The following is a 12,493-nucleotide window of genomic DNA, read 5'->3' as shown; positions in this document are numbered from 1 at the left end:
ACACATCTCAAGTGCAGCCATCTATTGGGAAAGCAGAAGGTTCAGCTCCTATAAGCCCACATTCCAAAGGGACAGAACTGCTGATTTAGGTGGGTCTCGCAGTTGCAATTTACCCCAGTCCTTGTCCCCACAGGCCCCAACCCCACTCCTATCCGGCAAATTGAAGCTGCCTTGTTTAGTTACCCTACCTAAAAGACCCATATCAGCAAATGGTTTGTACTGTTAACACACACACACACACACACACACACACACACACTCCAAAATGAGCACTCCATAATGGGGGGGGTATTGTAAGAGAGAGGCTGGGGGAAGACCATCCCAAGACATCTGGAAGAGTGCAGAGCAGACAGACAAAGTAGACTGGACATGGCCAGGAGGGCCAAGGAAGTTGGGGCATGGAAGAATCATGCAGGTTATGAGTATCTGTGAGAGGGAAGCCCATGACTGGAGCATCCTGGGAGTTTAAGGTAGAGAAGGATATGAGAAGGACCAGAAGGCTATCATGGCTTTCAGATGTATAACAAAGATGGTTAATTGGGGCTGAAGAAGCCTGGAGGCTAGCATAGGCTTTGATAGATGCCAAGGGTATATACCAACGGAGAGATAGCTGTCCCTGCTGCCACAAGTCCCTGAGGAATGCTGGCTTTTCTCTAACCACCATAAATCCTTCCATAGTCCAGCTTAAGCTGGGTCTAGACTCAAGTTTGGATCTAGTCAGTAGATCTATCCTTTTGGTGGAAATGGGGTACCCTTTGGGCCTGGCGATGTTTTGTTCTGCTTTCTAAATAAACCACAGTTTCTTGGCTGACAGGATTGACTGAGAGGATGACATAATTTGTCTCCATTTTAGGACCAGGCCTGTCGTTAGAAGAAAAGTCATCAGTCCCAGGAACTAGGCCATAGGTCACTAATTCCAGGGACAAGACCATAAAATCCCTACCCAAGGAACAGCCTGGAGATAACCACAAGAATGGAAAAATATCTTATCTGTGCTGGGCAGCCTCACCTCATCCTGTAGTCAAACGTTCATGGCACAGGAATGCAGCCCACCAACCACCTGGATGCAAGCCAATTAGGAATCGACCCTTGTAATTTCTCCAGCACCCACCAACGAAGTTTTAGATTACCTAGCCCTTGCTAGAATCCCCCTAGTTTCCTATAAAAAGGCCTGTACACCTTTGTGTAGGGTCGCCATTTTGTAAAATGGTTTGACCCCTGCATACAGGTTTTCTTGAAATGAAACACTCTTGCCAATTGCATATGTGAGTGGTGGTCTCCGAGTGGTGATTTCAGACTTAACGTACACACAGCAAAGACATACATGCAGTCAGAACACCACACACATAAAGTGAAATGATGTCAAGAGAATCAACATCTCTGCTGCAGATCTGTCTGTGTTCCTTAAAAAGCGGAGGTCAGACATGCTCGCTTAGTACTTAGTACATAGACTGTATCTATGGTTAAAAGGTTTATATTTTAAGGTTCAAACCTAACAGGAACAAGTCTCATTTAACCTCCCGTATATGTTTTCAAGATTAAGTCTATGACGGGTAACTAGAAACAAGCAAAACTTGTCTATTCAAATATACTTTAGATAGAGAGATGGTCTTCAGGCACTTCAGATATCTGCTGAATGTGGCATTTAAATGTTTAATTAAAAAAAAAAACCTTACTAATACAGAGACCTTGGCTTCTAGTGGTGACCCCAATTGTTCCAAAGAGGTGGGGTACCGATGACCCCACAGGTATTGCAGTAATGCTAACCATTTAGCTAGACTGCCCCAATGCCGTGCCTGCTGCTAGGGCCCAGCCTGAACTGTGGACAAACAGGACACAAGAGATGCTTCACATTGCTTAAGAAAAGTAAGGTCAGTCTCCCAAGTTCCTCCTCCACAGGAAGGCCTCTCAGATTTGCCAGGCCTGCTATGCCACCAGTGAAGCCATTGACACCACAGGAGCCTAGTGGGGTGGCTGTCTAGGTAATGGGTAAGTCTCCATCATCATCTTAACTGATACATATGCCATTCGGACTAGACTTCCTGCTATGAATTATCCTTCTCGGCGCTCTGCTGGCACTGACAGCTAGGCTAACTGCAGGTGTGTCCGCTTGGCAGCAGCAGACAACCGCCTCCTTACCCCAAGGCTACAGCCACCTCATTAGTCCATTTCATATTTAAAACAGTACGTCTTGATTTTTATAGATCTACTAGGTCTCTTGTTAAGAAAAGGCAGACAGGTTTTCCTTGCTGACAGAGTTCCTATTAAAATATAAGCAGGTTTCCGGTATAACTATTTATTATTCCTTTATTTAAAAGAACTTGCTCTGCAAGTTCTGTTCTCAGTAGTTACTACTGTGCTCACTGATAGCTAGCTGTGCCTCTGATAAATGATTGCACGAAAAGAAAAAGGCTTAAGGTCTCTGCAAGTTATGAGGGCCTAAGAGGGTGTTTTAGGTTGATAAATGCAAGTTATGAAGGTTGGAGGGTGTGAAAACTTAAATGGTGATAAGAAAGTGATTTAAGGCATATAAGTGGAATAAAAAAAATACTTTGGATTTCTTCCCTCACTATGCTACTGTTGTGGTGAGACTTCAGAGTTTAGGCTTGAAAGCGCTTCTCATTGTGCTAAATGTATATACACACGGTCTTCTGAATAGAAAAGAGAAGCCCCTCTTTCACCGTCTGTAGTCATACTAAAGAGTGTTCCTGCTTTTAACCCAGAACTGTTTCCCAAGCCTCTGCCGTGACACAAAGGTGAGAGCCTATTGCCTTCTCTACTGTGTGTGTTTCAGTATGTGAACACACCTTGAATAGGCCCAATGGACTACAGAGCTAGACCCCAGGTCCCAGAGAACGCTGGACCTCCTCAAAGCAGACAAGGGAGGCACCTGGATGTTCTTGGAGAAAGAGTGCTGTTACCGTATCATCGAATCTGGCCTGATAGGAATTAATACCACAACTAATATCACTCCACAAACTGTCTGAAGAATTCCACCAACACAAGGCAGGTCTCCACTCCATTCTTTCTGACAGTCTTTGCTCTTCACTTCCCTAACCTAGTTCATAGGGCTGGTGGCAACAATTCGTCTTTTTTCTCCTAGCACCGCGCCTCCTCCATTTCCTGCAGGAACACATCCACCAAATAAGGCTGTAATCCCGGTACCTTACCACCACATCACAACTACTCCCACTCCCTTTTAAGAAGCCCCTCTCCCAGCCCAGTCTTGCGATTTCACTGACCCACCTGAGAGCTGTCCCAATAAACCTGCCTTTTTATTATCAATTCAGCTCCATTTGATTTATTATGTCGGCAGAGAAGCCTTTCAGCTTTCCTGAGACTGAACTTGGGCAGGCATCTGTCTCTGAAGCTAAGAAATCTTAAAACTCTATTTACCACAATAATTTATGAATCATATGTAGCAAATGCATTTTGTTTTTTTTCTTGGAGGAGGGCCTTCTATAGTGCAGCCTGGCCTTCACTCAGCCTGAATTCACTAGCTGAGGGCGACATTGAATTTTTCTTGAACCCACAAAGACCCGCCTTGCTCTCCGAGTGCTGGAATTACAGGCGTGTACCACCATGGCATCTTTAAGTTTCTTCCTCTTAAATGCTAGGTTTATAGGTGTGCACCGTGCCAGGTTTATATAGTTCTGGGGATCAAGTCCAGGGCTTTGTTCCTTCTAGGCAAGTATACTACCACTGAGTTATGTTTCCGTATCTAGATTGTTGGGAATTTTTTAACCATGAAATTATGTCCCCGTTGGTTTTGATGGCTGGTCTTCGTTAGTTTTTGGTAGTCTTCATTTTTATTCTCAAAGAAGTGTGGTGCACAAGGCACATGGGTTTTACAGTTAGACTTGATCTGCATCCTTCCTCCTCGTACTTACGGGGTTCTCCTGAGGATTCAAGGAGACATCTCCAGGAGTCTCTGGCACACAACCAGCATGTGAGAGATTCTACTCTCTTCCCTTCGTGTGTTTTTTGTCTTCTTGATTCCCAACTCATTTTACCCACTTAGAAAGTTTGGATGAGGGACATGGGGGGCTGCAAGATGGCGTCACTTGCGCCCCTGAGGGAGAAGAGGCTCAGGGAGATGACACTCTGGCGAGCTGCCACGCTGGCTCCTGATGCAGGACTTCAGCCCCAGCGGCATCGCAGGCACCTGTCGGAGAGGTTATGACCGGTATTACAACAAGTACATCAGCGTCCGCAAAGGCAGACCACCTCGGGGACCACCGTGGTACTGGCCGCCTACGTAGTCTTCAGCTACTGCCTGTCCTACAAGGCGCTCAAGGACGAGCGCCGCCGGCAGTACCACTGAGGAGGGTCGCCTTGGAGGGCACCAGAGCATAGCCGCCCGCCCCACCCAAGAGCTCGGCTGTGGCTGAGGTCAGCGCCCAATAGAAGTTGACTGGTCCAAAACAAAACCAAACCAAACAGACCTTAGTCATATGTGATTCGTGGATCCTTTTGGAAACTGGATACAACTAAGTCTCAGTCTCTCCTTCCCTCCCCCTCCTTTCCCCTCCCCCCCCCTCAGGGGAGGTGCAGGCCCCTGACAGCGCAGAGGAGGACTCCGGCTTTCATCTAGGCTGTAGCTGACATATTGCTGAGCACTCACACTTGGCCTGGGACCTGACACACAGACCAGTGCTGTTCATTAAGTTTCCCAAACAGGACCTTGCCGGACTGTGTGCTTCCTCCACGTCACTGTCTTTAGCTCTGGACTGTGGTTAAGAGTAAAGGATTCTGTCAGCAAAGGATTCTTCCTGACAGGCCAAAGCCTACTACCTCACTAGCTCCAGGAAGCATTCTAAAGTGTAACAATTGGTTATGCTTTTTTTTTTTTTTTTTTTTTTTAAATTTTAGTGACGAGGATATCTGGAGGGAGTTGGTTCTCTCCTGCCATGTGGATGCCGAGGATTGAAGTCAGGTCATCATGTTTGGTGGCAGGTGTCTTTACTCCCTGAAACATCACATCGAGACCCAGATGTAGGCATACGGTTATTGTGTCATTCAGATGCTGACTATTGTACACCCCCCCCCCCATATCTGGTTGTGGTCCTCGTTCTGAGAAAAATCTCTTGTCTCAACGTTGTGTCAACACTCTCCCCAATTGTCCCCCTGGTATGTCAATAAAGCAGGTTCTAGCCAATCGACGAGCAGAAAAGTAAATAGGGCTGAACTTCCTGCCAGCCAAGGGAGGCGGTGTTCAAAGAGTAAGTAGTGGGGATTCAGCCATCGGCAGAGGTCTGGAAGACGCCGGCAGAGAAGAGCTAAAGCAAGTAGGTACAAAGTGCAAGTATCTCTGGGATGTACGCTTGGAAGAAACCAGGTTAGCTTAGAGTGTTAAGAATGGAGTAATACCTGCTCAGTTATTGTGTTGTGAAGCTTATTACTAAATATAAAAGAGTCTCTTTTATATTTGTGTGATAGCCAGGTTAAGAGAAACTGAGAAACGAACACAGTTTTGTAAAAATAACTTTAACATTTTGGTTCCTCTTTTTGAGCACCACCTGTAGGCTTAGATTTTCCAAGCACCTACTTGATTCAACGTTCTTAAATACTTCTACCCCCTTCAAACCCTTTGACCTTAGGTAGATTAGTAGGGAAAGAGGCTGTAGACCTCCTTTATCTACTTCTTGCTGATTAGGGTCGTTGGGTTCTTTAGGGATACCTCTGGTCCCAGTCAGAAGACCAGCAGTCCAGTCAAACAATAAAGCAGCAAAACACAGCAGCAGCAGCAGACAGCAGTAGCAGTGGCACCACTCAACAGAAGTGGCAAGACTCCACCCAAATGGCGTGAGTCTGCCAAAGAGGCAAAACCTCACCAAAACAGCCCGAGGAATTCTCTGGAGCATTCCTCTCTGCAGAAAGCAGCAAATCGATGCAAACCGTGGCAAAGCATAGCAATGCAAAAAGCGTTGTCGCACTGTCTGTGGGCTTCTATTTATCCGAGTCCACAAATGGATGTTTTCCACCTCGGAAAAAAAAACCAGTGCCCTCGCAGGAGGTAGTTTCCAGCTGACAAACATCACGAGCCTTTTCATAAGGGCTGTTTTCCATGGGGGAAAAACATTCCCACATCCCACACTTGGGACCAAAACAAAAAACATATTCGTGTGACACAACTGACTTTCCAAAGAAACCATTGATTTCCACTTCACCTAGAAGTCCATTTTTTTTTTTAAGGTGAAATCTACATCACATACAATATCACTTAACCATATTAAGTGACCCAGTTAGAACACTTCCATATTCTTCAAGCCTGGCACATAAATCTGCTTCCAAAACATTTTGTCATCTAAATAATCCCTCATAAATGTTAAACAGTCAATTCTCCACCTGCCTGTACCCAACTGTGTTCTGCCTTTAGGAGTTTCCTCACAGTGGATATCATATGAACGAAGACAACGGGGCTTTTTTTTTTTTTTGGCTGCTTTTACTAGCATCATGTTTTCAAGGCTTGTCACCACAATCGCAGGTACCAACACTGTGTAGCTCTGGTTGTCCTGGAACACACTCTATAGACCAGGCTGGCCTTGAACTAAGAGATCCACCTGCTCTGCCTTCTGTGTGCTGGGATTAAAGGTGAGCACCACCGCTTGGATCCTCTGGAGGAGCAGCAGTGCTCTTAACCCCTGGGCTCCCTTTTCAGACTCCTAGCCTTTCCTCCACCTTTCCCATTTCCATAATGCTGTGCAGAGGAAGGTTTAACTCCTCTGTGAGCCACCATGTGGTTGCTGAACTGAACTCAGGACCTTTGGAGGAACAGCCAGTGCTCTCAACCTCTGAGCCATCTCTCCAGCTGGTCTAAACCCTCCCCCCTCCCTCTGTAAAATCTGAAGTTAATCTGTAAACCCAAGGACCAGTTAGCTTCCTGGGATGCTGGGATTTGTAGTTTTTTTTTTTAAAATAACAAAGCCTTCTGGGAAAATAGGTTGCCTAAGCCCCTGCAGAACAGGTCTGGAGGTCACTGAGCTGGGAGTTACAGGGGAATGGTCCTGACCAAAGCCCATCCTGGTCAGTATTTAATTAAATGCTTGCTTCAAAATTGGCTCAAATGGTGGGACTGGTTTTTCTCCTCAAATCTTGGAATTAACACCTCCCCCCAGAAGACTAGCAATAGACATAATGAACTCTCACCATGAATGTGGTCAAGGGTTTTAGGGAAAAAACCTATTAGCCTCAAATCTCAGGTGGGGAAAAATGGCAGCACAGTTTGGGGAGGTAATTAATTCTCAGAAGTTCTACAGCTTAGTGGGATAGAAACAACTGAACACAGTTTAAGTGACTCTGTTTTGCACGTGTGTGGCAAAGTGCTCCAAGTTCTCTGGGCTTGGAGGATGGACAGGAAAGGAAGAAGTCAGAATGGTAGGCCTGAGGTTCATAAAGCTCAGGGAAGACCATCTGGCCTGGGTTCCAGCACAGTTGGCCTCCACATACTCTTGGACTTGTGGCCCAGTCCTGGAAGGCCCTTGAGGACAAATTTTAGTTTAAGTGGTGGCATAGCCTGCAGCGCACCCCTCTTGGTGTAAGACAGGAAGCCACCAGGTGGATGCCCCATTACCGCTCTGGCATCCCACTCTGAGAGAGATTGGCCATACTTCCTGTAAGGTCTGCAGTTGCCTCCTTCCTCTTGGGAGCATCTTGGAAATGCAGCAGCTGCAGAGGCTATTTTAGGTCTAGCAAGGACCTAAAGAAGGTTGTCACTCGCAGGCCAGGACAGATTCTGTGAGATTAAGAGGAGGCTGGTATTTTGGGCAGGCGCCGGTAGATGTGCTGAGCTCTGGCAAGCGCAGGCCTCATGAATATTTAAGTAGACTCCAACAGCCCATTTTCAACATGGGGCAAATTCAGTTAAGTCACTGTCCAGCAGCCTCCACACTGCTGAGTCACGCATTCTTGGTACCAAGGCACCATTGGGCTTCGCCTAAACCCATGGAAAGATACAAATGAGTGCTGGATGTGTGACCCTCAAATAAGTGCCCAGAGACGTTCATTTTACTGGGTCCTTTTATTTAATAGACTACAAAGAATGGAAGAGAAAACCTTGAATTCCAGAGGCAATTAAAATTATTCTCTCAAGCCAAGGGCAGAATTTAAAGAAGTTGAAAATTCTCTCAAATTATTTTATTGGTTCAGCAATTAACTATTGAGGTTTTTAAACTTTGTAGTTCAAAAATGTGCTTGGGCCTCAAGATGTATCTTCATGGTGGAGCAGTTGCTTAACATGTGGGATCCAAAGAAAAGGACAGAAAAAGAATGGGTGAGGTGTCACCCATCTGTAATCCCAGCATCAGGAGCTAGAGGCAGGGGGGCTGCTGTGGAGACGGGGGCAGCTGTGCTGCATGGCAAGACCCTATCTTAAACAACAGGAAGAGAAATCGAAAGAAAGAAGAGAGGAAGGAAGGACAGAAGTGCTTCAAGACTACCGGCCACTGTTACTGTTTTGACAATTTTATTCCCTTGTTGGATCACAGCCATGCTGGGATTAATTATTAACTGTCTTCCTGAGAGTTGAGACGACAGTGCTCCACACACAAGCTTCCGAACACCGAACTTGAGAAACAAAAGGTGGGAAATAGTGTTGACGTACTTTTTAAAAACGTTTATTTATATTTCTTTTATCTTTTTTTTTCTCCCTCTGCTCCACCCCAGTCGCTTCCAACACCCCAACACCAGATCAGAGAGAGAAAGGGTTAGTGGAAGAGAGGACACAGTTCTTATAGCTGCTTCCTGCTGGTTAGGGTCGTTGGGTTCCTCGGAGCCAGTCCACTCCTTGTTTCAGGAGATTGCCAACTTCTTGTCTCACTGCATCAACAGCAGCAGGAGCCACAGGGGGCAAGCAGCAGCCTTGTTCTTTCTCAGAGCTCCTCCACACACTCTGGGCTCTGGCACTTAGTCTTTCCAGAGTCCTCAGATTTAAACTCTCTGCAGCTGGCAAAGAGCCCCTCTCAGCAGCTACACAAGGCAAGTAGTTTGCTGCTGTGGTCTATCGGAATCAGTCCCACATCCCACACCTGGGATTAAAACAAAAAACATGTTTATATCCACAACAAAACAGAAAGAAAGAAAAAGAAAAAGCTCACCTTTTATTGCAGCTGAGTGAGAGCACTCATCGTTGTTCTGATGTCTCCTCTTTCTGTCTTAGTATTTGTAACGTGAGCATTTCTGTCCAATGTGAGACTGATTTGGCAATGTTGTTTTAAATCTACCTGTTCCAAACTCTGAGCACTTTGCCTTTTTTGACCTTTTTTCTCTCTAATATGCTAAGTCACTTTTCTATTTTAAAATGTTTTGCAGTGCTGGCTGGCTTCTCTCTCCAACCCCCTCCTTCCCTTCCTCTCTCCCTCTCTTCTCTTTCTTCCTTGAAGACAAGGTTTCACTCTGCAGCCCAGGCTGGCCTGAAACTCGCTATGTAGGATCATGGTAATCTTCCCACACTGGGATTATTGTCATAAACCACCCACGCACACAGCTCATTTCTCTGTTTAAAAGTCATGTTTTGACACATCTCCGTGTAAGAAATTACTACATAAAACTGAGGTTTTTTTTTTTTTTTTTTTTTTTTTAAAGGCTCCTGGTGTACCATAAATAATTGCTTTCCAGGAGAGTTACTCAAAAATATATATCCTTCCAACACCATGTAAGTTCTATTAATGAAACTTATCAGAAGTACCCATTACTTACAAAATAACCTTCTCAATGTAGGTGATTTTTCTACATTTCTCCTTTGATACTAAGGATGAACAGTAAATACATATTTACCTTAAGGTCTTTCTTACTGGTCTGCACACCACCAACAGATCAGACATATGATCCTTTGGGTTTTTATGCTTGGAAATTCTGTCCCAATGTTGGGTCACTTGCCTTTTATTTTCTCTTTTCTTCCTTGTTCGTGGTGTGTGCCTGTGAGTGAGTTAGGCAGGGTCTCACCGTGCACAAAGAGCTCACTGAAAGCTCAGCTAGTGCCAATAAACCCCAGTGAGTCCGCTTCTCTGCCTCACCACCGCGGCGATGATAGGCCACTCTGAGCCTGCCCTTTGATGGCTTCTGCGGGGTTGTGCTCAGGTCCTGTGCCATCTCCCAAACTCTCTTTTCTCTTCTTTTCTTTTTTTTTGTGTGGCTGTTTTTCAAGTCTATAAGTAGTTAATTTTGTGAAATAAATATGCAGTATTTCTGTTGTTTTACATTTCTTTTTGGTTTAGAATCTCTGTCCGTTGGAGGCTTTAATCATTGTAATTATATTCATTTATTTTTGTGTCACTTGATCTTTCTTATCTATGCTGAAGTCATTTCCACATAGCTTTGTCTGATTTTGAAAATCGCTGGGCTGGGTTGTGACTCAGTTGGTAGAATGCTTACATAAAAGACAAAGCCTCAGGTCTGATCCCCAGTGTTGCATAAAACAGGCGTGATGGCACATGTAATCCTTTTGGGTGGTATAGACAGGAGGCTCAGCATTCAAGGTCATTGCTGGGATTCCTGTCTTGGCTTTTGCATCCTTTTCACTCACTCTGTGTTGCTTCTGAAGACTGCTCAGTTCCCTCAGCAGGGAACATTCTCTTCCCATGTGCCTTATTTATGATTTCTATTGTGATCAAACACCATGACCAATCGCAACTTGTGGAAGAAAGGTTTTTTTTTTTTTTTTCCAACTTAAAGTTCAACAGGGTTTGGTGGAACTTACAGATGAAATATTAGCGTACTCCATCACAGAGAGAAATCAGAGCAGGAACTCAGGGCAGGAACCTGGAGGGGGGAGCCAGTGCTGAGGTCACTGGGGCGTGCTGCTTACTGCCCTTGTCCTGTATGGCTAGTTCAGGGCCTACTCTCTCTAACCCCCCCAGGACCACCCACCCAGGGGTGGTACCAAATAGAATGGGCTGGGCCCTCCTTCACCATCACTCAAGGAAAGGAACCACACAGGCTTTCCCAGAGGCTGAGCTGGTTGGGGGGATTTTCTCACCTGAGGTTCCCTCTCCTAAGTGGATCCTTTGGCCTCTGATTACAGGACAGCAGAACCTCCCTATCTTGAAATAACTGTAGCAGATGCAGCCGTTGACTTTTGAGAACTCTTCTTCCAAAGACGATAGAGGGTCTAGGCTTTGGGGAAAATAAATAGCAAAAATATCTGATTCTTATAGAAGGCAATATATATATTTTCATTCTCCCATTCAGTAAATATATGGTGATAATGACCAGAGACTGCAGGAGCTGAGCACTATGGGTAAGGTAATAAATAAACAAATGGACATTGTTTTTGTCTCATAGAGCTTACAGACTAGAAAGGATCTTATAGAACTCAAGTTCTGTGCTTCCAGAAACTTCTGTGTTTTCACCTACTCAGGACATAGTGACCATATAGAACATGTTCTGTTGCATCTTAGGAGAGGTGAGTAATGTGCTGAAGAAAACCAGACAAGGCACTTACCATCATGGGGCCTGCAGTCTAGTGAGGGAAACATGAAATCATAGCAGACACTAGGGGAAGTGGGCTTAGCTGGATTAAGAGAGTCTTTTCTTGGGCTGGAGAGATGGCTCATCGGTCAAGAGTACTCTGCTCTTCTAGAGGTCCTGAGTTCAATTCCCAGCAACCACATGGTGGCTCACAACCATCTGTAGTGAGATCTGGTGCCCCCTTCTGCTATGTAGGCACACATGCAGGCAGAACACTGTGTAAATAATAAAAAATGTTTTTTTAAAAAGTCTTTCTTGAGGAAGTATTACTTTCTTTGAGATTTGAAGGGTGTTAGCTAGTATATGAGGAGATATTGCAAAGAAAAGATGGTGAACTGGACGCCTTAGGGGAGACCAGTGTGACTGTCGGAGCATCCTGTGTCTGATGTTACGGTGAGGCCGTGGATGGAGAGGTAGGCAGGGCAGTGTATGGCTGACACAGAAGCCCAATCAAAATCTTGCAGTGTGTTTTCTCAGTGGGCCTCTAGGTTAATGCCTTAGGGTGCTTCAGGCATTACACGCCTGGGCCACAGAAGCTTGAATCAAAGAGGCTCACTGCGCCAGCCAGCAGCAAGAAGACCCATCAGCTAGCGTGGCCAATAAAACCAATGACCAGCTTCTTGCCACTTCTTGTAATACTGAAGGAAGTGGGTTTGTTTGTTTGTTTGTTTGTTTCAAGACAAGATTTTTCTCTGTTTCCTTGGCTATCCTGAAACTCACTCTGGCCTTGAACTCAGAGATCTGCCTGCCTCTGCCTCCGAAGGGATAGGATTAAAAGAGTGCGCCACCACTGCCTGACCACCTTCGCACTTATTATTTATTTATTTTTAGGGTACCTAAATATTTTTATTTTATTATTGTGTGTCTTGGGGTTACTATTATTACGAGGAAACACCAGGAGCTGATGCAGAGGCCATGGAGGGTGCTGCTCATTAGCTTGCTCCTCGTGGCTTGCTTAGCCTGCTTTCTCATAGAACCCAGCAGCACCAGCACAAGGATGCCCCTACCCACGGAGGTCAGTAGACAC

General features: G+C 45.4%; 1 pseudogene; it reads left to right on the top strand.

Moving 5' to 3' along the window:
• Positions 1–4,054: 4,054 nt before the first annotated feature.
• Positions 4,055–4,324, top strand: LOC110547012 (ATP synthase subunit f, mitochondrial-like; annotated as a pseudogene).
• Positions 4,325–12,493: the final 8,169 nt, after the last annotated feature.

This window comes from Meriones unguiculatus, chromosome 1 (assembly GCF_030254825.1).
Source record: "Meriones unguiculatus strain TT.TT164.6M chromosome 1, Bangor_MerUng_6.1, whole genome shotgun sequence".
Taxonomy (NCBI): Eukaryota; Metazoa; Chordata; class Mammalia; order Rodentia; family Muridae; genus Meriones; species Meriones unguiculatus.
Note: the sequence above shows the minus strand (reverse complement) of the source record. Positions and strands in the feature narration are given on the sequence as shown.